This window comes from Oncorhynchus mykiss, chromosome 7 (assembly GCF_057628025.1).
Source record: "Oncorhynchus mykiss isolate SJ-2025 chromosome 7, ASM5762802v1, whole genome shotgun sequence".
Lineage (NCBI taxonomy): Eukaryota > Metazoa > Chordata > Actinopteri > Salmoniformes > Salmonidae > Oncorhynchus > Oncorhynchus mykiss.
Window position 1 is genome coordinate 62950113 of NC_143028.1, and position 25592 is coordinate 62975704.

The window sequence follows — 25592 nt, forward strand, 5'->3', positions numbered from 1 at the left end:
TATAGTGATATAAAACTATAATATAAAGGAGTCATTTACAATCTCTCAGCTTTTCTACCTCACTTTATCCTGTAGAAAGGCTCACAATTGTCTCCCCGAAGGAGAAAACAAAACACAGTCGTTGATAATCAAAAGACAGCTTATCACCCTCTCCTCCTCACCCTTTTGCATTTCACAACTCTAGAGGACATATACACATAGTGCTGGTGATGGGTGGAGATTACTCTTCTCTTATAGATATGACCTGGTTTTGTTTTGTCAGAGAACCTCTGAGGTTTTGTCATTGTACAGGGAGATCTCAGAGGTGACTGAAGGTCCTGAGGTTTTGTCATTGTACAGGGAGATCTCAGAGGTGACTGAAGGTCCTGAGGTTTTGTCATTGTACAGGGAGATCTCAGAGGTGACTGAAGCTCCTGAGGTTTTGTCATTGTACAGGGAGATCTCAGAGGTGACTGTGAAGGTCCTGAGGTTTTGTCATTGTACAGGGAGATCTCAGAGGTGACTGTGAAGGTCCTGAGGTTTTGTTTGTCATTGTACAGGGAGATCTCAGAGGTGACTGTGAAGGTCCTGACTGCCATGTCACATGGGCCTGATTGGTCTGACCTAGTTTAGCCGTTGATATGGAAGAGGCTGGAGCTGAATAGTGTAACGACTTGGTTTTGAAGAGGTTTTTCCTCAGTTCTTCTTTCCTCTGGTCTTCTCTCCTCACCTCCTCAAAATGCATTGGAGAAGAAGGTACGGGGGGACGGGGACATTGGCCCTTTCCCTACAATCCCAACAATACGGTTACGAGGAGATGATGAGAGGAATCACGTACAGCCTTGAGTTAGAGCTCATGAGTACTTCACTCTGCCATGGAGAAACCTCCCTCTGCCTCTGAAGCTTTTCTACTTCCTCGCTGTTGTCCTTGCTCTAGGTTGGAGGAGGGAACTTTTATTTTCATTTTATTTTCTCACCGGACAGAATGTATTTCTGGCCCCCTTTTATCCTCCTTTCTCCCCCTTACCCTTATACAAGAGGCTCGCTGCGCTCTGAGATTATTTTTGCAGACCGACCAGGGGATGTTGAACATTCTGTGGCCAACACCCTGGAACAGGAAGCCACAGTTTCCATGAACGTCTGTTAGATGGAAGCAGATAGCACCAAGGGAAACAATATTTTGTCTGGAGCTGGTCGGGCTGGCCAATTAGGCTCCGATGGCTGTTTGATTTAGAGCTTCCTCTCTCTCTGTATCTCAGTATCTTGGTGTGTGTGTGTGTGCTTGTGTGTGCGTTTGTGTGTTTCAGGCTAATTTTGAGCTTCGATTAAAGACTCTGAGCTCAGAACTCTGAGACAGAACTGCCATGGAGCCACTCTACTCTTTTCTGATGGTGGACTAGGACTCCTAGTACTACAGTAGTACTCCGAGTACTACCTTGGACTCCCAGTACTATAGCAGTACTCCTAGTATTGCCTAGGACTCCTAGTACTACAGTAGTACTCCTAGTACTACCAAGGACTCTCAGTACTATAGTAGTACTCCTAGTATTGCCTGTGACTCCTAGTACTACAGTAGTACTCCTAGTATTGCCTAGGACTCCTAGTACTACAGTACTCCTACCTGTCATCAACCAGACCACCAATTATTACATACACTGGTAATACCATAGGAATAGACAGCTATTTATATGGGTCATTCTGTATTTGAAGGGGTTTACTTCATACTAGAGGTCGACTGATTATAATTTTTCAACGCCAATACCGATTATTGGAGGACCAAAAAAGCCGATTAATCAGACGATTTTTTAAAAATGTATTTATTTGTAATAATGCAACATGTGCTATGTAAGAAAGCTAACATTTCAGTTCCTTGCTCAGAACATGAGAACATATGCTGGTGGTTCCTTTTAACATGAGTCTTCAATATTCCCAGGTAAGACATTTTAGGTTGTAGTTATTATAGGAATTATAGGACTATTTCCCTCTATACCACTTGTATTTTATTATCTTTTGACTATTGGATGTTATTATAGGCACTTTAGTATTGCCAGTGTAACAGTATAGCTTCCGTCCCTCTCCTCGCTCCTCCCTGGGCTCGAACCAGCAACACAACGACAACAGCCACCATCGAAGCAGCGCTACCCATGCAGAGCAAGGGGAACAATTACTAGAAGACTCAGAGCGAGTGACGTTTGAAATGCTATTAGCGCGCGCTAACTAGCTAGCCATTTCACTTCGGTTACACCAACCAGCCTCATCTCGGGAGTTGATAGGCTTGAAGTCATAAACAGCGCAATGCTTGACGCACAACGAAGAGCTGCTGGCAAAACGCACGAAAGTGCTGTTTGAATGAATGTTTACGCGCCTGCTTCTGCCTACCACTGCTCAGTCAGATACTTAGATACTTGTATGCTTGTATGCTCAGTCAGATAATATGCAACGCAGGACACGCTAGATAATATCTAGTAATATCATCAAACATGTGTAGTTAACTAGTGATTATGATTGATTGTTTTTTATAAGATACGTTTAATGCTAGCTAGCAACTTACCTTGGCTTACTGCATTCGCGTAACATGCAGTCTCCTTGTGGAGTGCAACGAGAGAGAGGCAGGTCGTTATTGCGTTGGACTAGTTAACTGTAAGGTTGCAAGATTGGATCCCCCGAGCTGACAAGGTGAAAATCTGTCGTTCTGCCCCTGAACAAGGCAGTTAACCCACCGTTCCTAGGCCGTCATTGAAATTAAGAATGTGTTCTTAACTGACTTGCCTAGTTAAATAAAGGTATAAAAAATAAAAAATCGGCAAATCGGCACCCAAAAATACAGAATTCCGATTGTTATGAAAACTTGAAATCGGCAAAAAATTTATCGGCCATTCCGATTAATCGGTCAACCTTTACTTCGCTTTTATGATGACTGACAACTTTACAGGATGCACTAGTAGCTGTAAACCATTGTCTGAGTCACAGAGGAAATGGCATGCCAAGTCAATTCCAATGTGAGAATCCAAACCCACGCAGTTGACAAGTTCTAACTTTCTCTCGAGTGTGACAGGATTATAAAGACATTATCAAGCCACTTAGGTGTTGTATTAGATTTTCTTTGATATCCTCTGCGTTTACAGTTTCAGAAGTAAATGCTCAAGTAAATTAATCTCAAGCTTTACTCTGAAGAAGTGAGAATTATGTTCAAGTGGCAGCTAGGGGAATGTGTTATTTTTAAAGATCTAAGAGGTCTCTCTCTCAGGAAGGAAAGAGATACTACTAACTGAAGAGACTATATCAATGTTGTTTTGTCAGTGTGTCAATAACTACCACAGCACTAAGCCAGTGATTCTATGTGATAAACAAGGCAGAGAACAGTGCAGAGAACTGTGCACACAAGTCAGTAGCATACTGTACTGCCTGTCCATAGTTCAGATGTGTTCGCTGCCTAGTATCCTTTGTCCATTGAGATTTCCTGGTTGCTCCTGGTGGGGAAGTGACATTTGACTATGCCCTACTAACCGCCAGGGTGCTTGTCTTTTGGAAATCGGGGCTCTAAGCTCCACTTCCTCAGAGCTGTCACTCTGGCCATCATTCTGTCACTATGGATACATGCCATGATTGGTTTAACAGACTGTGTGCCAGCATAATGTCCATGTATAGACTGCTCCATTCACACACATTCACACACATGCCTGGTTTGAAGATGAGACGGGAGATACTAAGTGGAGTTTTGGGTTGTTCCCCCTCTCATTCCTCTCCTTACCCCTTCCTGATGTACTGAACTACAGTCGGACTAATTGGTCATTAGATTGCAGTGACATGCCAGAGAGTGTACAATTAAGTCACAGTTAGAAGAAGTAGAAATCTCTCCATATTTGTCTCTCTATGGCTGCTTTCCAAATGGTACCCTTTTCCCAATATAGTGCACTACCTTTGACTGGAGCCCTATGGGGTGCCTATTTATAATAGTAATATATGCCATTTAACAGACGCTTTTATCCAAAGCAACTTACAGCCATGCATCTATTCATGTTATGTATGGGTGGCCCCAGCAGGAATCATTGCAAGTGCCATGCTCTTCTGACAGCCACACCGAAGCTGACCCTGTCCAGTCATTTATTTCTTTATTTGGAAACCCATTAGCTTTTGCAGAAAACACAGCTACTCTTCATGGGGTCCATAGAAAACACAAAACATGACAAGTAACAAACAGTACAACAACAAAATAATACAAACATTGCAACAAAAAATGATGTCTGTGTGTCCCCTTACAGTCCCCACCGTTCCATGAGATGTTGTTTAACGGTAATGTTACTGTTTGCTTGAGTAATTGGAGATGGAAGGGAGTTCCATGCGTTCATGGCTCTGTATAATACTCTGCATTACCGTGAATTTGTTTTGGACTTGGGGACTGTGAAGAGACACCTGGTGGCATGTCTTGTGTTGTATGTACAGTGCATTCAGAAAGTATTCAGGCCCCTTGACTTTTTCCCCCAAATGTTATGTTACAGCCTTATTCTAAAATTGATTAAATAATTGTTTTTCCTCATCAATCTACACACAATAACCCATAATGACAAAGCAGAAACAGTTTATTTGAAATGTTTGCAAATGTATTATTTATCAAAATAAAAAAAAAGTATTTACATAAGTATTCAGACCCTTCGACTCGTAATTGAGCTCAGGGGCATCCTGTTTCCATTGATCATCCTTGAGATGTTTCTACAACTTGGGGAATTCAATTGATTGCAGATGATTTGGAAAGGCACACATCTGTATATATAAGGTCCCACAGTTGACAGTGCATTTCATAGCAAAAACCTTGAGGTTGAAGGAATTGTCCGTAGAGCTCCGAGACAGGAGGTACAGATCTGGGGAAGGGTACCAAAATATATCTGAAGCAGTCCCCAATAATACAGTGGCTTTCATCATTCTTAAATGGAAGATGTTTGGAACCACCAATACTCTTCCTAGAGCTGACCACCCGGCCAAACTGAGCAATCGAGGGAGAAGGGCCTTGGTCAGGGAGGTGACCAAGAACCCAATAGTCCAGAGCTCCAGAGTTTCTCTGTGGAGATGAGAGAACCTTCCAGAAGGACACCCATCTCTGCATCACTCCACCAATCAGTGCTTTATGGTAGAGTGGCCAAACGGAAGCCGGTCCTCAGTAAAAGGCACATGACAGCCCGCCTTCTCCAGCCCGCCTTCTCCAGCCCGCCTTCTCCAGCCCGCCTTCTCCAGCCCGTCTTCTCCAGCCCGCTTTCTCCAGCCCGCCTTCTCCAGAGTGCTCAGGACCTCAGACTGGGGCGAAGGCTCACCTTCCAACAGAACAACGACCCTGTTGGAAGGTGAATGCTAGAGGCGTCACTACAGACCCTGGTTCGATTCCAGGCTGCATCACATCCGGCCGTGATTGTGAGTCCCCTAGGGCGGCGCACATTTGGCCCAGCGTCGTCCGGGTTAGGGTTTGGCTGGGGTAGGCCGTCATTGTAAATAATAATTTGTTCTTAACTGACTCGCCTAGTTAAATGAAGGTTAAATAAAAATAAAATAAAATGAAAATCACACAGCCAAGACAATGAAGGAGTCGCTTCGGTACAAGTCAGGATGGGGAGCAGCGACAGAATTTGAGAGGATCTGTAGAGAAGAATGGGAAAAACTCTAAAATACAGGTGTGCCAATCTTGTAGCATCATACCCAAGAACACTCAAGACTGTAATTGCTTCCAAAGGTTCTTCAAGAAAGTACTCAGCAAAGGGTCTGAATACTTATGTCAATGTGATAGTTCAGTTTTTCATTTGTAATACATTTGCATGACTGAGCTGAATGTTAGTGAATTATGCAGACAATCTGGAATTTTCATCACAGTAATATTTCTCATAAAAAGTAGAATAGAAGCAGTTAATCTCTCTTCAACCCTCAACCAGGAAAGGCTGGCATGCATGCTGTTGAAGTTAGTTCTGTATGGCATGCTGCTTTTTCTGAGCCAGTTGCAGCTTTGCTAGATCTTTCTTTGCTGCACTTGACCATATTACTGGACAGTAATCAAGATTGGACAAGAACAGATCCTGAACAACTAGAACATTAGATTTTTGGGTCGAAAATGCAGATCATCTTTTTATAACAGACATACATCTCCCCATCTTCACAACAACATTGTCAATATGACTTGACCATGATAATTGACCATCCGATGTAATACAGTACCTAGTTGTTTAGCTTCCTCATCGTGCTCAAAGGTCAATGCCCAACTTAATGCCCAACTACAGATGAGGTTTAGGTCTTAGAGAATGCTTTTAAACAAATGCAATGTTTTTAGTTTTAGTTTTATTTCAGACCAATTTATTATTAATCACCCATTCTGATACTGACTAACTCCTTATTTTGAATTTCAGTGAGCTAACAGACTTGTTGAGTGTGGTATCATCCACATACATAATCATTCTAGCTTTGTGTAAGACCAGTGGCAAATAATTTGTAAAAATAGAGAAGATTAAACGGCCCAAGCCAACTACCCTAAGGGACACCACATTATACATATCTGAGGTTAGAGAAGCTTCCATTGAACAATTAAGTCTACAACCCTACAACTCTGTCATTGCTAGAGAGCATTTGGATGATCCAGAAGAAGATCGGGAGAATCTTTTTGGTAAAAACTCAACTCGTCGTGTTTGGAGGACAAAGAATGCTGAGTTGCATCCAAAGAACACCATACCTACTGTGAAGCATGGGGGTGGAAACATCATGCTTTGGGGCTGTTTTTCTGCAAAGGGACCAGGACGACTGATCCGTGTAAAGGAAAGAATGAATGGGGCCATGTATCGTGAGATTTTGAGTGAAAACCTCCTTCCATCAGCAAGGGCATTGAAGATGAAACGTGGATGGGTCTTTCAGCATGACAATGATCCCAAACACACCACCTGGGCAACGAAGGAGTGGCATTTCAAGGTCCTGGAGTGGCCTAGCCAGTCTCCAGATCTCAACCCCATAGAAAATCTTTGGAAGGAGTTTAAAGTCCGTGTTGCCCAGCAACAGCCCCAAAACATCACTGCTCTAGAGGAGATCTGCATGGAGGAATGGGCCAAAATACTAGCAACAGGTGTGTGAAAACCTTGTGAAGACTTACAGAAAACGTTTGACCTCTGTCATTGCCAACAAAGTATTGAGAAACTTTTGTTATTGACCAATTACTTATTTTCCACCATAATTTGTATATAAATTCATTAAAAATCCTACAATGTGATTTTTTTTCTCTCATTTTGTCTGTCATAATTGAAGTGTACCTATGATGAAAATTACAGGCCTCTCTCATCTTTTTAAGTGGGAGAACTTGCGCAATTGGTGGCTGACTAAATACTTTTTTGCCCCACTGTATATTATTTATTTTGGTTTTGTATTATAATTTCTCAATATGTCAACCAATTAGCTGAGCAGCCTGACTTGTTTGCCACCTTGTTTGCATTATTTACACTTGCTTTGGAGTCATAAAATGTTTAAATTCGTCAATCCAGGGGGCTCCAACTGTTCTAAAAGTACATTTCTTAACAGGTGGATGCTTGTCAACAATTTGCATGAACAGTTGTAAAATATTTCCAGTGCTGCATCTGGATTCACTTCCTTAGTTCATCCTTGGTCCAGACAGAGTACTTATTTAGCCGTTAGTGATCTAATTGATGATTATATACTGTGAAGACACTATATTGGTTATATACAAGTCAGTGTTATCTCCATGCGAATTTAATCCTGGACATTTTGGGAGTTTTGCTTAAATTCATCAAAAAAGTTAGCTAATAACAGTGAACCTTTTTTTTGTGGGATACACATAAGGCAATTCTAGGTCTTGTGGCATCTTTTGGTTAAACTATCCCCAATTCAATGGAATTGCAACCCTCTGCATGCACAGAGCATTTTTCCATTACATGTGCAGTGCACTCTTCCATCACATGTACAGCTGATTCTCAAGATCTTGTACACAAATGAGATGCTATTGAGCCCACACTACCACACTGTCTGAGCCAAGGACTACATGCTTTCTGGTAAGTTTTGATTACAATACTTGGTGCGGTGAATATATTTTATATGACATACATAATTTTTTTGTTAACTAGTAAATAGTAGCCTACAGCAAAGTGTGTTTAAATCATTTCTAACTTGTTAACAATTTCTGCTAATTAGTTTTTGCTACCATGTGGATTTTAGCTTGCGTGAGCCTGCTAACTGAGGAGTGTTAATTCACCTGTTTCCATACGTTTAATTTTAAAACATTTATTTTACAAAATAGTTATTTAATCTAACTGCTGAACTATTTATATGTACATGGAATTTTATTTGTTTTTTTTAACTAATTTTTTCCATCTGTACAGGAAAATGCCACGGGCACTATCTGATGTGTGGAGACATTTCACTGCAGCTAATGTAGAAGGAAAATCTTTGTACATTTGCAAATACTGTGCCAAATCATATGTGAAGAATCATCTGGCCAAGTGCATAAAGTTCCCTCAGCGCTCACAGCAAGCAACGTCTCCCTCTACTTCTATTCAAGGTGAAAATTATGAATCAGACACCTTATCGATAGCAACAGCTCATGATCCTCCTGGAATCAGAAGTTTTTTTGACTCAATGGAGGAATGTAGTCAGAAAAATGCTGATGAATGTTTTGCTTGAACTGTGTATGCAACTAATTCACCTCTGATGTTCACAGGCAATGTGTATGTGAAGAGACTTCTGAATGTTCTTCGCCCAGCATACACCCCTCCAACCAGACATGCTTTATCCACTCAGAGTTCAACAGAGTTCGAGTGAAAGTCAAGCAAATCATAGAGGAAGCAGACTGTATTGCAATCATCTCTGATGGGTGGTTGAATGTTTGAATAATTAACTACATCATCTCCACCCCTCAACCACTACTCTACAAGAGCACAGACACAAGGGACAACAGACACACCGGTCTCTACATTGCAGATGAGCTGAAGGCAGTCATCAATGACCTTGGACCACAGAAGGTATTTGCACTGGTGACAGACAATGCTGCGAACATGAAGGCTGCTTGGTCTAAAGTGGAGGAGGCCTACCCTCACATCACACCCATTGGCTGTGCTGCTCATGCATGGAATCTGCTCCTCAAGGACATCATGGCACTGAAAACAGTGGATACACTCTACAAGAGAGCCAAGGAAATGGTTAGGTTTGTGAAGCGTCATCAAATTATAGCAGCAATCTTCCTCACCAAGCAAGGTGAGAATAATAAGATCACCACATTGAAGCTGCCCAGCAACACCCATTGTCATCATGTTTGACAGTCTCCTGAAGGTGAAGGAGTCTCTCCAAGAAATGGCCATATCACAGTCTGCCGATATGGACAGCCCCATCAAGAGGATCCTCCTGGATGATGTACTGTATTTTGGGAGAGAGTGGTAAGCAGCCTGAAACTCCTGAAACCTATAGCAGTAGCCATTGCATGGATTGAGGCAGACAATGCCATCCTGTCTGATGTTCAGACTCGGCTTGCAGATGTAAGAGAATAAATCCGTACTGCCCTGCCTACTTCACTGTTGCTTCAAGCAGAGGAAACTGAAGTTCTGAAATACATCAAAAGCGTGAAGACTTTTGCCTAAAGCCCATACACACCCCAGTGTACATGTTGGACCCCAAGTATGCTGGTAAGAGCATCCTGTCTGGTGCAGAGATCAACAAGCCTGTGGTGTCATCACAACTGTGTCTCGCCACCTTGGCCTGGATGAGGGCAAGGTTCTTGGCAGTATGGCGAAGTACACTTCCAAGCAAGGGCTTTGGGATGGAGATGCAATATGGCAGTCGTGCCAACATAGCTCATCAGCCACCTGGTGGAAGGGACTTTGCGTATCTGAGGCTCTTTCCCTTGTTGCCTCCATCATCCTCCAAATCCCACCAATATAAGCCACCTCAGAGTGAAAGTGGTCCTTGTTTGGGAACACACACACCCACCAAAGCATGCAACAGGCTGACCAATACAAGGGTTGAAAAATTGATGGCCATCCGGGCAAATTTGGGGCATTTTGAGCTTGGCAACATCCTCAACGAGGTTGGAAAGTGACAGTGAAGATGAGGCCTCAGAGTCTGATGTTCAAGAGGTGGACATTGAGGAGGTCCAGGGAGAAGACATGGAAGCCTGAGAGGAAGACAACCAAAGCTTTAGTTTCCAGACTATCATTTTACAGATGTATGTTGAAAACGTTTTTGCGAGATGCGATGGATCATTGGGGATCATTCAATATTCCCTTTCTTTAGTGGTTCAGTGAAATCATTCCATGTGTCACGGCTCTCGTCGGAATGAGTGGATCAAAGCGCAGTGTGATAAGTGTTCATGATAAATGTATTACTCATTACACTCAAACAAAATAACAGAGAGAAAACCGAAACAGTCCTGTCAGGTGCACACTAAACAGAAAACAACTACCCACAAAACCCAAACGAAAAAGGACAACTTATATATGATCCTGAATCAGAGACAACGATAGACAGCTGCCTTTGATTGGGAACCACACCAACATAGAAATAAAGAAACTAGAATGCCCACCCTAGTCACACCCTGGCCTAACCAAAATAGAGAATAAAAACCTCTAGGGCGTGATAGTACCCCCGAAGGTGTGGACTCTGTCTGCAAAACATGACTCTAAAGGGGAGGGTCCGGGTGGGCATCCCTTCACGGCGGCGGCTCTAGTGCGGGATGTAGACCCCCTCCACCCGCAGATCCCTCCGCTTTGGTGGCGGCCCTGGTGCATTCACTGGAGGAACCATGCCGCAGATCATCGCTGCAGGCTCCGGACTGGGTACCGTCGCTGCAGGCTCCGGACTGGGTACCGTCGCTGCAGGCTCCGGACTGGGTACCGTCGCTGGAGGCTCCGGACTGGGGACCGTCGCTGCAGGCTCCGGACTGGGGACGTCGCTGCAGGCTCCGGACTGGGTACCGTCGCTGCAGGCTCCGGACTGGGTACCGTCGCTGGAGGCTCCGGACTGGGAACCGTCGCTGCAGGCTCCGGACTGGGTACCGTCGCTGCAGGCTCCGGACTGGGGACCATCGCTGGAGGGTTAGTACGTGGCGCCGGAACAGGTCTTACCGGACTGAGGGGACGTACCGGCAGCCTAGTGAGTGGAGCTACCACAACACATCCTGGCTGGATACTCACTTTAGCTTGGTGAGTGTGGAGAGCTGGCACAGGACGCACTGGTCTATGACGGCGCATTGGAAGCATAGTGCGTAGAGCCAGCGCAGGACACACTGGACCGTGGAGGCGCACCGAAGGTCTGGAGCGCAGCGCTAACACAACTCGTCCTGGTTGGATAACCCCTGTAGCCCGGCTAGTGCGGGGAGCTGGAACAGGCCGCACTGGGCTGTGCTGGTGAACCGGGGACACCGTGCGTAGAGCTGGCGCTGGATATCCTGGGCCGAAGAGACACACCGGAGACCAGAAATGCTGAGCCGTCACAATCCGTCCTGGCTAAATGCCCACTCTTGCACGGCCACTGCGGAGAGCTTTCTCAGAGCACACCGGGCTGTGGATGCGCACTGAAGGCATGGTGCGCAGAACCGGATAGCATGGTGCTTGACCGGTCACTTGCTCCCCACGGTAAGCACGAGGAATTGGCTCAGGTCTGAACCCTGACTCTGCCAATCTCCCCGTGTGCCCCCCCAAAAAATGTTTGGGGCTGCCTCAACTCATTTAATTATAGTTAAATTCGTAACTACATTGTTTTTTTTTTTATTTCCATTGGAAGGATTTAATAATTTGCAATTATGTCTACTTATGATAAGGTAAAAGGTTTATGTTTCTGTCTCCATATGATATGGTAAATATATCCAATGCAAAAAAAACATTACATTTAAATGGTATTAATATTAATTTCCATATATTCCCTTAATTCACATATATTCCCGTTATTTCCCACCGAATGTCTCCACCTCTGATTATTCCCCAAAATGTGCAACCCTACTTACACTTGTGTGGCTCATAAAATATCAAACACAAGGGCCATGCTTCTGAGCAGTTAGATATGTAACCATAGCTACAAAGCAGCCATCTTTTGCATGTTGCACCAACATTCCATGAACTACGTGAACTGATGATTGTATGCACCAAATGGAAGAAAACAGATTGAAACAGGGAGGGACTACATGAACTACACCACTACATGTAGTCATTTTCATTTTCCATTTAAAGCGATTTCCGTTGCGTGCCCTTATGAACACAACCCAGTAGAATAATTGTTGGACATATTGGGTGTGTTTGTGTTTACTGAGCATTAGTTCAGTGTTGTAATAGATCAGACTGTTGAGGTCACAACCCCGCCCAGCTAATGAGGCTGATTAATGTATTTCCGGGCGGAGCACCACTCTTTCATAGACACACAGACATCAGGAAACGGGCCGAGGCCAGAAAAATACCGCTGGGGCTTTAATTTGAACTGAAAGGGGAGAGACAATTAAGCAACCTCTTGTCTTATCACATCGGTTGATGCTGAAATCTAAAATAACAAGCCTCCGGTTATGGAAGCTGTTATTTGAGCTGCTTATGCAACGCAGATGGTGGCTGGCAGGTCAATGGGTGACTCTGAGAGGACGAGGAGGCCATGATGTCAAAACGACCCTTTTTAGCTGTGCTCTGGGCCCATATTCATACTTTGTCTCAGGGTAGGAGCCCCTGATGGGCAACATTTATTCCAGATCACCGCTAATAGTGTAATAGAATAGTGTATCTTCAGGTTTTCATGTGGGGAAAATGTTGCTCCGACCTACCTTCTCTCTCTCGCTCTCTCGCTCTCTCGCTCTCTCGCTCTCTCGCTCTTGCTCTCGCTCTCGCTCTCTCTCTCTCTATCTCTCGACAGCTTAAGCAGATGTCTAAGAACCTGTCAGAGGCAGTTGCTCTCTAGGTCTGACCTCCAAGGCATCTGTCTTCTGCATTTAACCCAACCCAGAGGCTACTATCGATGTGATGAAATGTCATAGCTATCAGGCTGATGTTTTATCAGGTGCTAAATCCGTTACTACACTATCTTCCTTTACATGCTTCTGCTATGTACGGTAGAGTACACAAGATTATAACAGTAGTGTCAAGTAAATCGACTTTATATGAATTCAATTATTATTACTCTCCCTGACAGGTTTCGTTATACCTCTTAATATAATAGTGTTGTATATGAGCTATTAAGCAAATGGAAAAAAAATAAAATCTATATTCTTATATTCATTACTTTGTCAGGTTGAAAACAACAACACACATCTTCTCTGATCTAAATAATCTTATCTAATGTAGAATCAACTGCCATTTACCAAAGGACACAGTGTGAAATGTCATAATGTAACACAATAAAAATATATATATTTTTTTACATGGCCTCATTCCCTCATAAGTTTAGTCTATTTTTGTACATTTTGGGAACTCAGTCCCTCACAACCAGTGATGGTGAATATGCGTGATATGATGTTTCTACTGTGTGATGTCTGATATAAGCTGTCTGTTTACAGTATATCATCCTGTTGTATGAAAGATTCAACATTGGGGTCAACACACTTGATTTTGAGCTGCATCTTTCACTTTCTGTGGATGAGACCCAATTTGGCGACCCAGTTTTTGTTAACTGGTGCCTTATTGAATGTGTAAATAACAGGCATACTAACAAACTAAAACCAACAATGACAGGAACCATGTTTCCTTCCTCCGCTCGGAGGAGATTTATTTGCAGCTTTAGAAACCAAATCCCATGTCAATCTTCACTCACAGGAGAATAGTTGGATTTTCTAAATGTACCTAGAAGTGACTGTACGGTAATCAGATATTACCTTGCATTTTCCTACTACCTTGCCCTTTTCACTCCTTCCACCCGCATGATGATATAACTTGCTATGTTTTAGTAGAGCTAAGGGCCATTATAATTGTCCTCCGAACAGGAAGTGGAGGTTGGGCTAAAAAAAGGGGGGGGATGCCTTCATATAGAGAGTGTTAAGTCCCACTACAACACACTGTTCTACACTAAATCATCGTTAAGATTCAGGCTGAAGCCGTTTCTAATGAATAATAAATTAACTTCCATCTTCTCCAAATGGTATTCTCACTTCTCACCCTCTCCTCTAGCTCAGTCAGACTCAGGTGATTCATCGAGGAGGTGTGAGGGAGAGGTACCACAGACTTGCACGCAAGGCCACACAGCATAAGACAAATATAATATATTAAAGACACTTCCTCCAGTTAGTCAGTTCCATCATGGTGGAATAGTAGGAAGATATATAATTATTGATAAGCAAAAACAAGTTTTCTTTGTGAAAAATAGATGTGCTCATGAATTCTATGAATTGCATTGTGGTGGTAAACATTGAAGTTGTGTATAGATTGAGTTGCTATGGCACAACCTTATTTCTCTGTCCCCTAATCATGTTTCAGTAAGTTCAATGGGAATCTGTGATATGAATTAGAGGTTATTTCAAGGTTGTTTTGTAAAAAACATTTCGGTGCTGAACTGACAAGGTCAAATATACACTTCATATTGTGGAGGGAGTGTAACTGTAGCTTCAGAATTCCATATGCTCTTTATTCTCCAAGAGGTTGTGTTGTTTGTGATGACAGGGGGATGTTAGGATGCATGCGCCCGTGTTTCTGTCTAACACTTCTCTGTTAAGAGCCATGGCCTCAGGGAGAGGCCATGAACAGAAATGGATTTGACATATTAGTAATTTTTTACAGAGGCTCTTGCCCATAATGACAAGCATAAACTAAATAGATTTTATTCATTTTATTGTCTTATTCTTGTTTTTGATTTATTCATATGTTGCACCTCTGTCAGTCGGGCGCGTCATGCCATTGTTATGAACGTTCTCAAACCGCGCTCCGCCATAGTGGTGCCCAAAAGTCATGATAAACCCAGTCATTCTGAACGGAGGCTAATGACGGTTTAGTCAAAATTACATTATAGTGGCCTGGAAATACATTGACATTGCTAAAGTAGGCAAGTATTTAGCAGGAATCAACTTTTCCATAAATATCATGCCGTTAAATGTACTTAAAGCTGCAATATATAGATATCGCTTCGCCATTTCCTGGTTGCTAAAACAAACAAGCACGTTTGTGACCATACAAGCAAGTATAATGTAGAGAATCAATGTACCATCTAAACTGCTGCGAAACATATTTACCATAACCAAACATATTGATTTTTCAGCTGTTTGAAGCTGGTGTACAAAACTGAAAGTAAAGACACAAAAACAGAACTTAAGAACAGGAAGCATAGAAATAGTGCACATTGAACAGATCTACCACTTCTTTGACTTGCTTTCAATGAGATTGACATATCTATAACTCACATTTCTATGTGAATTTGGTCAGGTCACCCAAAAGGTTACATATTGCAGCTTTAAGACAAATGGCAATGTATTAGCTAGCAAAGCTCTTCAAAAATAGCTAGCAATCCAGTGGTCTCCCCGCAATCTTAGCCAGCTAGCTAACATTATAAAGCATCTAAAGTCAATCTGGCGACTTCAAAATGATGACAAAAGTTTTTCCTAGTAATTATTTGCCTTATTTTGAAATGTCATTGTATTTAAAAGCCACTGTAATGCACTTTTGATTAAATCTTCATCAGAGCTCATTTACAATGCATTGAGTAGAATGCTCAGTCGAGAATACATCCTTAAATCCCATGAATTATTATCAAAATATACTTTTTTATTGCCTATCTTTTTTTGTGATTCCTGGCTGAAGTCAATCACTGTTAACCATCAGATATCCCAAATTCCTTCACCCGCTAGCCTTTGAAGCCCACTGAACTGTTAGTTACGCTTGTGGTACGTGTATCTATTGTCCAATGACGATTGACTCTTCTCATCCAAAGGAGCCGGCCAATAAAACTCTTGCTCCGCATCTCTTTGATGGTACAGGGCTCTCTGAAGATCAGACTCACGCCAAGAAGATTAATTAAGCTATCACAGGTAGCGAAGAAGACATTCCCTTTCATAAACATTACATTACCTCTGTCACGGGCGGCTGAAGAAGTGGACCAAGGAGCAGCGTGGTGAGCGTACATTTTCCTTTATTATTGTAAATGTCACCACCAAAACAAGAAACAAAGAAACGACCGTGAAGCTTACTAGGGCTATAGTGCCACTAACAAAGGCAACTACCCACAAAATACAAAGGAAAAAAGGCTGCCTAAGTTTGAATCCCAACGATAGACAGCTGTCCCTGATTGAGAACCATACCCGGCCAAAACATAGAAACAGAAAACATAGAAATAAAAAAACTAGAATGCCCACCCTAGTCACACCCTGGCCTACCCAAAATAGAGAATAAAAACCTCTCTATGGCCAGGGCGTGACATCTTCACCTTCTAAGTCACTCTCGTTCTCCCTGTTTGTCAGAGGTAAGTCATCTGAGGTTACTGAAACTTTTCTGATGAAAAGGGGATAGATTTCCTGGTTTTATTTCCCAGACTGCTTTGCTTGTTGAGTGCTAGTTAAACAGGGTGGTATTCATTAGGGCACTTCATAGAAACATATTATTTGTTGTTTGTACACTAATCAGCTGCTTGGTTGTTGACGATCTGAAGGGAGTAGTGCTGTTTGCCTGAGCCCATTATTATGAAGTTATACTGGTTCTATTATTCTGAAAGAGTACTGTATGGGGAGACACTCTCAACAAGATTCTCATGTCTCCTCTGCCCAGGCCTCATTTACATGACCCAACAGTAGTATACAGATTTTTTTACTGATTACATTCACAGTAATAAAGCAAACATAAGTCCTGCTTAGTGTTTGTTTACTTAGTCAGTCAATGAGATCTAGGCCTAGATTTGATATTGTACCTCCTCCATTTAATGATCCAGACAGGTAAGTCATTTTCTGTCTGTGAACACGCTATAACACAGCAATAACTGTATATATGAATGGACAAAGCCATTATGGAGACATAACATGCGCCGTTTGAGCTACTCCAGAAAGTTTATTGTTTACATGAAGATTGCCTTTTTTCCATTATAATGTGGGATCCTGTTTTCTACTAACGGCCTTGAACTCTGTGGCTTCAATGAGAGGGGGCAGTCGTTCTCCCCTGAGACGCAGACAGACAGACAGACAGACAGACGCTGTGCTGCCCATTTTTTCCCATTAGTTGACTCAGCTGTGTATTGAGCCTGTGCTCTTCTTGTCTCTTCCTGTGTCACGTTCTACCCTGTCACACCAAAGAGCTGCCTGCCGGGAAGCATGTAAAGAGATACGCACATCAGAGGTACTGCTGGCAGGTGGGGGGGTAGAGGGAAAAAAGAGGGGGGAGAGGAGGGATGGAGAGAGAGAGAGGAGGGATAGAGGGAGGGAGAGAGGGGGAGAGAGAGTGATGTGGGGGGTGGGCTCTCTGTTGTAAAAAAGCCTATGTTGTGACAGGCTATCTGACGCCATGGAAACCGCCGCCCGCCTGCCTGAGCGAGAGCAAGCTGAGAGTGGATGGCCAGCCCTGCAGCATGTCTTACAGCCTCAAACACATCCTGCTGGGTTTCTTTTGAGCTACTGTCACTATTGACATCATAGAAAGTTCAGATGGGATCACATCACCAAGCAAACATGATGTAGACACCTCAGGCTTCTATGTGTCAGTATTGAATACTGTGGGGAACAATGGTCTAAAACCAGTGCCATTTTTGTCATTGTGAATGGATTGTTGTCCAGTTGGTCTGTCACATCTGGTTATGGAATATGAGTCTCCCTCTGGGACTGTAGGACTATAGATAGAGGAAGGGACAGACATGTACCTGTTTAGTAACATGACCTGTGAGAGGGAGTAGCGATGTGCATGCCCCGCCCACCTAAGGCTCTGTCTTTTTTAGCCATATATTTCCTGTGTTTGGGGCTGCAAAATCCACGTCACTTAAATCTCGCTGGAGCCATTTCTTTCATTTTACTCCTGCAACTCTTTCGTACTCTTGCTTGTACCTGACATTTTTTCATGTTAACGTTGACTCTATAAGAATGTTAAAGTTTTGTCGGGGATTTAACACACCGTCTCGACACTTACATCACAAGAAAGAGAAGAAAGATGGGTTTACATTTTTTTGATGATTTGAAAGAAAAATAATTTATACAGTTGACAAATAAAATAATAAATAAATAAATGATTGAAAAATTATAGAAAAAAAGACAATAGAAATTCATACACATTTTTAAAAGTACAAAAAACATGACCATGCTTTCAAAGCACTTCATGTCTACAGACGTGAGTGCTACGGGTCAGTAGTCATTACTGGGACTACGGTGGTTAAAACATGTTGGTAATACAGACTCCGACAGGGAGAGGTTGAAAATCTCAGTGAAGACACTTGCCAGTTGGTGAGCGCATGCTCGCAGGCTCGTAGTCATGTCCTGGTAATCCGTCTGGCCCTGCGGCCTCGTGAATGTCAACCTTTTTAAAGGTCTCGCTGCGGAGAGCGTGATCACACAGTCGTCCGGAACAGTTGATGCTCTCATGCATGTTTAAGTGTTACTTGCCTCGAAGCGAGCATAAAGTTATTTAGCTTGTCTTGTAGGCTTGTGTCACTGGGCAGCTCTCGGCTGTGCTTCCCTTTGTAGCCTGTAATAATTTGCAAGCTCTGCCACATCCGACGAGCATCGTAGCCAGTGTAGTACGATTCAATCTTAATCCTGTATTGAAGCTTTGCCTGTTTGATGGTTTGTCGGAGGGCATAGCGGGATTTCTTATAAGCTTCCAGGTGAGTCCCGCTCCTTGAAAAACGCCAGCTCTATCCTTTAGCTCAGTGCGGATGTTGCCTGTAATCCATGGCTTCTGGTTGGGGTATGTTCGTACAGTCACTAAGGGGACGACGTAATCGATGCACTTATTGATGAAGCCAGTGACTGATGTGGTGTACTCCTCAATGCCATTGGAAGAATCCCGGATCATATTCCAGTCTGTCCTAGCAAAACAGTCATGTAGCTTAGTATCTGCTTCATCTGACCACTTCTTTATTGACCGAGTCACTTTAATTTTAGCTTGTAAGCAGGAATATGGAGGAAAGAATTATGGTCAGATTTGCCAAATGGAGGGCAAGGGAGAGCTTTGTACAAATCAAATGTATTTACATCAGCTGTTATCTCAAAGTGCTGTACAGAAACCCAGCCTAAAACCCCAAATAGCAAGCAATGCAGGTGTAGAAGCACGGGGGCTAGGAAAACTCCCTAGAAAGGCCAAAACCTAGGAAGAAACCTAGAGAGGAACCAGGCTATGAGGGGTGGCCAGTCCTCTTCTGGCTGTGCGCGTTGGAGATTATAACAGAACATGGCCAAGATGTTTAGCATGGTCAAATAATAATTATCACAGTAGTTGTCGAGGGTGCAACAGGTCAGCACCTCAGGAGTAAATGTCAGTTGGCTTTTCATAGCCGATCATTAAAAGTATCTCTACCACTCCTGCTGTCTCTAGAGAGTTGAAAACAGCAGGTCTGGGACAGGTAGCATGTCCGGTGAACAGGTCAGGGTTCCATAGTCGCAGGCAGCACAGTTGAAACTGGAGCAGCAGCACTTCCATGTGGACTGGGGACAGCAAGGATTCATAATGCCAGGTAGTCCTGAGGCATGGTCCTAGAGCTCAGGTCCTCCGAGAGAAAGAAAGAAAGAAATTAAGAACGAAAGAAAGTGAGAATTAGAGAGAGCATACTTAAATTCACACAGGACACCGGATAAGACAGGATAAATACTCCAGATATAACAGACTGACCCTAGCCCCCCGACACGTAAACTACTGCAGCATAAATACTGGAGGCTGAGACAAAGGGGGTCAGGAGACACTGTGGCCCCATCCGATGATACCCCCGGACAGGACCAAACAGGCAGGATATAACCCCACCCACTTTGCCAAAGCATAGCCCCCACACCACTAGAGGGATATCTTCATCCACCAACGTACCATCCTGAGACAAGGCCGAGTATAGCCCACAAAGATCTCCACCACGGCACAACCCAAGGGTGGGCGCCAACCCAGACAGGAAGATCACATCCGTTACTCAACCCACTCCGGTGATGCACCCCTCCTAGGGACGGCATGGAAGATCACCAGTAAGCCAGTGAATCAGCCCCTGTAATAGGGTTAGAGGCAGAGAATCCCATTTGAGAGAGGGGAACCGGCCAGGCAGAGACAGCAAGGGCGGTTCGTTGCTTCAGTGCCTTTCCGTTCACCTTCTCACTCCTGGGTCATACTACACTCAATCATAGGACCTACTGAAGAGATGCGTCTTCAATAAATACTTAAAGGTTGAGACTGAGTCTGCGTCTCTCACATGGATAGGCAGACCATTCCATAAAAATGGAGCTCTATAGGAGAAAGCCCTGCCTCCAGCTGTTTGCTTAGAAATTCTAGGGACAATTAGGAGGCCTGCGTCTTGTCACCGTAGCGTGCGTGTAGGTATGTACGGCAAGACCAAATCGGAAAGATGGGTAGTGTGGAGTAAAGTGGAGGCATGGAGTCTCTGTGTGTGGAGTAAATGTGGTCTAGAGTTATTTTCCCTCTGGTTGCACATTTACCATGCTGGTAGAAAGGATTAAAAAAAGTTTTCCTGCATTAAAGTCCCCGGCTACTAGTAGCACCCCCTCTGGATGAGCGTTTTCCTGTTTGCTTATGCCATATACAGTTCATTGAATGTGGTCTTAGTGCCAGCATGGGTTTGTGGTGGAAAATAGACAGCTACAAAGAATATAGATGAGAACTCTCTAGGTACATAGAGTATCTCATGATAAGCTGTAGATCACACTACCTCAGGCAAGCAAAACCTTGAGACTTCCTTAGATATTTTGCACCAGCTGTTGTTTACAAATATAAATAGACCACCACCCCTTGTCTTACCAGAGGCTGCTCTTCTATCCTGCCGATACGGTGTCTAACTCACCAGCTAGCTGTATGTTATTCATGTTGTTGTTCAGCCACGACTTGATGAAACATAAGATATTACAGTTTTTAATGTCATTGGTAGGATATACGTGCTTGTAGTTCGTCCACTTTATTGTTGAGCGATTGTACGTTGGCCAATAGTACCGATGGCAAAGGCAGATTAGTCGCTCGTCGCCGGATCCTCATAAGGCACCCCGATCTCCTTCTGCGAATCCTCCGTCTCTTTTTCCTGCGAATGACGGGGACGAGGGCCTGTTCGGGTGTCTGGAGTAAATCCCTCTCGTCGGACTCATTAAAGAAAAATTCTTCGTCCATCGCTGTTCTGATGTCCAGAAGCTCTTTTCGGTCATAAGAGATGGTATCAGCAACATGATGTATAAAATAAGTTACAAAGATTGCGAAGAAAAGTAAAGTAGAACTCACAAATAACATTTTAACTCCACTTTTTTTAAAAGCTGTAAACACTTACAAGTCATGAGCAAGAAATAAAGTCAATATGGGGCGGCATGTAGCCTAGTGGTTCGCATTGGGCCAGTAACCGAAAGGTTGCTGGATCAAATCTCCGAGCTGACGAGGTAAAATATGTTGTTCTACACCTGAACAAGGCAGTAAACCCACTGTTCCTCGCTAGGTCGTCATTGTAAATAAGAATTTGTTCTTACCTGTCTTGCCTAGTTAAATAAAGGTAAAATAATTATATACAGTGTATATATTTTTAAATATACATTATAACTGTTAGCCTAATGGCACATCACAGTTGAAGTTGGGGTAGTTGATGTCTTACAAGTTAAAGCAAGAAAGACAAGTATGTCTACAGTCTCTGGCTTTAAAGCTGCCCTATGGCTGGTCACTAGGATGCCACTTGTGCTAAAAACACACTCTGAGGGGGAGCTGGTCGCAGGAATGCACAGGTAGCGCTTTGCCAGGTGGCTTACTTTGGGAAAGTGTTTTTGGTGGACCTTCCACCAGTCCAGTGGATTGGTTTCACTGTCAGCATCAGAAGACTGAAGGTAGCAGCTGAGTTCCTTTTATACCAGCTGGATATCAGTAAGACCTGTGGTGGTGGAGCATGGCTTTTTGAAAAAACTACCTACTGACTTTCTCTTTTTAGCTGACAGTTGTGGTGAAGCAGCAACAACATCTCCCTGTGCTGGGCTTGGGTTTTCATGTCCCTCATTGACCATCTCTGAGACAGCTCTTGCTTTTATGTGGCCCACTTTCTCCTCTTTGATGTAATGTGTTATAAACCGTGGGTCAACTAATGAGGCTATGTCCAGGAGGTCATCTGTGGCTAGGTCATCATATTTCTCATTCAGATAGTCCATGACTATCGTTTTGATGGTTTGGGTGAGCTCTGTTTCACCATCATCAGGTTTCATTACATCTGTATAGAACAGGTGTATTACTGTCTTCAGGTAAGACACACTGACATAAGACTCACCAGACAGAGCATCTGTGAATTCTAGTGTGGTCAATGCCTGGTTGATGGATTCAAGAACATCTATATCTGTATAGGTGGGAGCTCAGTGCCGGGTATTCTTGTCTCTGGACAAGATGTGTGAAATGGTTTTCTCCTGCTCCAGTACTCTTTGCACCATCTTTTGACTTGATCCCCACTCTGTCACCAACTTGTTCTGGGGTAGGTTGTGTTCTTTTTGAGAAACTGCCAGGTCTCTCTTCTTTTTCCACCATAGGAAAAGGTACCTACCACTTTCTTACAAACTCCAATTGCTCGATTTACCCGTTTGTCTGAACCACTCTCTCTAAGAGAAGTCAAGAGATTTTAATACAATGTTAAAATCACAATAATCCCTTTAGTTAAGTTTGAATGTAATAGTTATCAGCTGATCAGCTGATGAAAAAAAATCACATTGAGTTTAATCTAACCAATCACTTCAATATACACAATTGTCAAGGTTACTTACCAATGGCCAAGTGCAGACGATCATTGCAGTCGGGTCCATTTGTTGATTTGAGCGGCCTTCACCACGTTCGCACCACTATCCGTTGTAATGCAGACCTGTCTCTCTTGACTGCGTCCCCAGGAGGCGAGAGCGTCAATGAGCCCCTCTGATATAGCTTCACCCGTGTGGTCGTCGGGAAAGCATGATGTTGAAGGCATTTATTTCAATGATTCCACTCTCTGTCAATATAGTGGATCGTGAGGCTAATATAAGGCCCTGACGTGTGGCCAGACCACAGATCGGTAGTAGTAGCAAAATACGTCAAATGTGTCTTGAGCTGTTCCTCAACTTTTTCCCTACACTCTGTGTAGAGTTTAGGCAGTGCGGTGTGATAGAAATGTGCAGCCAGGGAACACGTACGTGGGGTCAATTAAATTGATAAGCCTCTTGAAACCTTCCAATTTTCGACTGTGCTAATTCGCTGCATGTCCTTAGCAATGCAATGCATAATAGCATTTGTGATGTCTTTGTGTCTTTTCGATGTTTGCTCGTAGGGCATAAACGCTGTCAGTGTTGACTGCTTCGAGCGAACATCCCTAGATTGGCTGGTGCTTGAATGGCGTTTATCAATACCGAGGTGCAAACTCAAACTTTCTGCATGTTCCAAAGAGTGATTTTGCTTCAGACGGTGAAAAAGGTTTGTCGTATTACCAGACTTGGTAGCCACCTGTCTACGGCACAATTTGCACCGAACATTGTTTTGCTCTTTGTTGGACTTCAAAAAGCCAAACCACTTCCAAATAACTGAAACAGTTGAACCCTTTTCATCAATCATTTCTTCATGTGAAGCTGCTCCTTCTCCATGGCTATCACTGCCACTGGTTTCACCTAAAACACACATTTTTCTGTGTTTAATAGTGGCTACTCCATCACTCAAGGTGCTAAGTGGTTTTTAGTGGGTGTATACCTCTCCACATGCATATTGTCACTTCTCTGCACGTTCCTGCTGCGTCACAGAGGTGAAATGGAATGCTGGACCTAATTATTCTATTCCAACATTATCGAAAATGTATCTAAATGTTTTTATATCGTTATTGAGGGAAGTCGTTACCTTGATAATGATTGAAACTGATTTATCGCCCAGCCCTATTACAAATCCTTCTTTAACCTGTCTCCTCTTCCTCATCTACTCTGATTGAAGTCAATTTAGCAAGTGACATCAAAAAAGGATTCACCTGGTAGGCTGTCGTGGAAAGGACACTTTGATTTGATACAATTACAACATTTATATCAATGTAGACATTTGTTTTATATTTGACAATAAATTGAATACCTGAATTCCCTGAACTCCATTCACTATTTGACCATGCCAGTAAAATAATTTATGTGCTACAATTATGTCAATATCTGATAATAATAAAAATTCCAAAAGTTTGGAGTATCTTCATCCATTGTCCAACCTTTTAACAATTTCAATGACTGTTGCTAGAGGGAGGGTCTGCATTGTTTTGGGAAATGACAGGTCAATATATCATCCAACTCTTGTCTTGTCTGACACTTGTCATACGATCCTTCACGTGTGTGCGCCGTCATTAAAGTTTATTGGAATATGATAGACCTACAGCTCAATGACAAGACAGGACTTTTGGGAATCTATGACGAAAATGTAATGTGATGGATGTCACTTGCACTGTCACCATGGACCAGACCATGGTGATCTGTGCACACCCAGACCAGTTACGCTGTCAGTCTGACTCACGTCACCACTGCTTGTTTGTTTGTTGTCGCTGGTCGTTTTCATATGGCCTTATTGGACTGAATGTGTGAGAGTTGCTGTGCCAAACGCCCGTCGTGAGGGGGACCTGCCAGGCTGTGTGTGTGCGAGTTGCGAGGGAGGCTGTGAGTCTACACATGCCCTCCCATTCTGTCGCCGTGGTTGCTCGGGCTGGTAAGGTTATTTATTGCCAAGGTTAATGGGATAGCGTCTGCTAGCAAAGGTGGCGAATCGAGACAAACATGTGCCTGTTTTACTTAAGCAAGAGACACCGCGGCTGATGTCACGTCAGACTAAACCACTTTGATCTGACACTGAAAGTAGGTGCTTAGATCAACAGAACATTTCTTACCCAACAGTACTTATAGTTGAAGTTGGGCGTTTACATACACCTTAGCTGAATACATTGAAACTAAATTTTTCACAATTCCTGACATTCAAACCTAGTAAAAATTCCATGTTTTAAGAATGTGAAATGTCAGAATAATAGTAGAGACAAATCTTTATTTCAGCTTTTATTGGTTTCATCACATTCCCAGTGGTTCAGAAGTTTACATACACTCAATTAGTATTTAGTAGCATTGCCTTTAAATTGTTTAACTTGGGGTAAACATTTCAGGTAGCCTTCCACAAGCTTCCCACAATAAGTTGGGTGAATTTTGGCCCATTCTTCCTGACAGAGCTGGTGTAACTGAGTCAGGTTTGTAGGCCTTCTTGCTCGCACACACTTTTTCAGTTCTGCCCACAAATTATCTATAGGATTGAGGTCAGGGCTTTGTGATGGCCACTCCAATACCTTGACTTTGATGTCCTTAAGCCATTTTGCCACAACTTTGGAAGTATGCTTGCGGTCATTGTCCATTTGGAAGACTCATTTGCGACCAAGCTTTAACTTCCTGACTGATGTCTTGAGATGTTGCTTCAATATATCCACGTAATTTTCCCCCCTCATGATGCCATCTATTTTGTGAAGTGCACCAGTCCTTCCTGCAGCAGAGCACCCCCACAACATGATGCTGCCACCCCCGTGCTTCACGGTTGGGATGGTGTTCTTCA

General features: G+C 43.2%; 1 protein-coding gene and 1 pseudogene across 1 annotated transcript in view; one reads left to right on the forward strand and one right to left on the reverse strand.

Moving 5' to 3' along the window:
• Nucleotides 1–25592, forward strand: part of LOC110528344 (receptor-type tyrosine-protein phosphatase gamma) — a 218773-nt gene that overhangs the window by 63967 nt on the left and 129214 nt on the right. The gene's annotated exons all lie outside the window — the stretch shown is intronic.
• On the reverse strand, nucleotides 259–23743 carry LOC149982630 (E3 SUMO-protein ligase ZBED1-like; annotated as a pseudogene).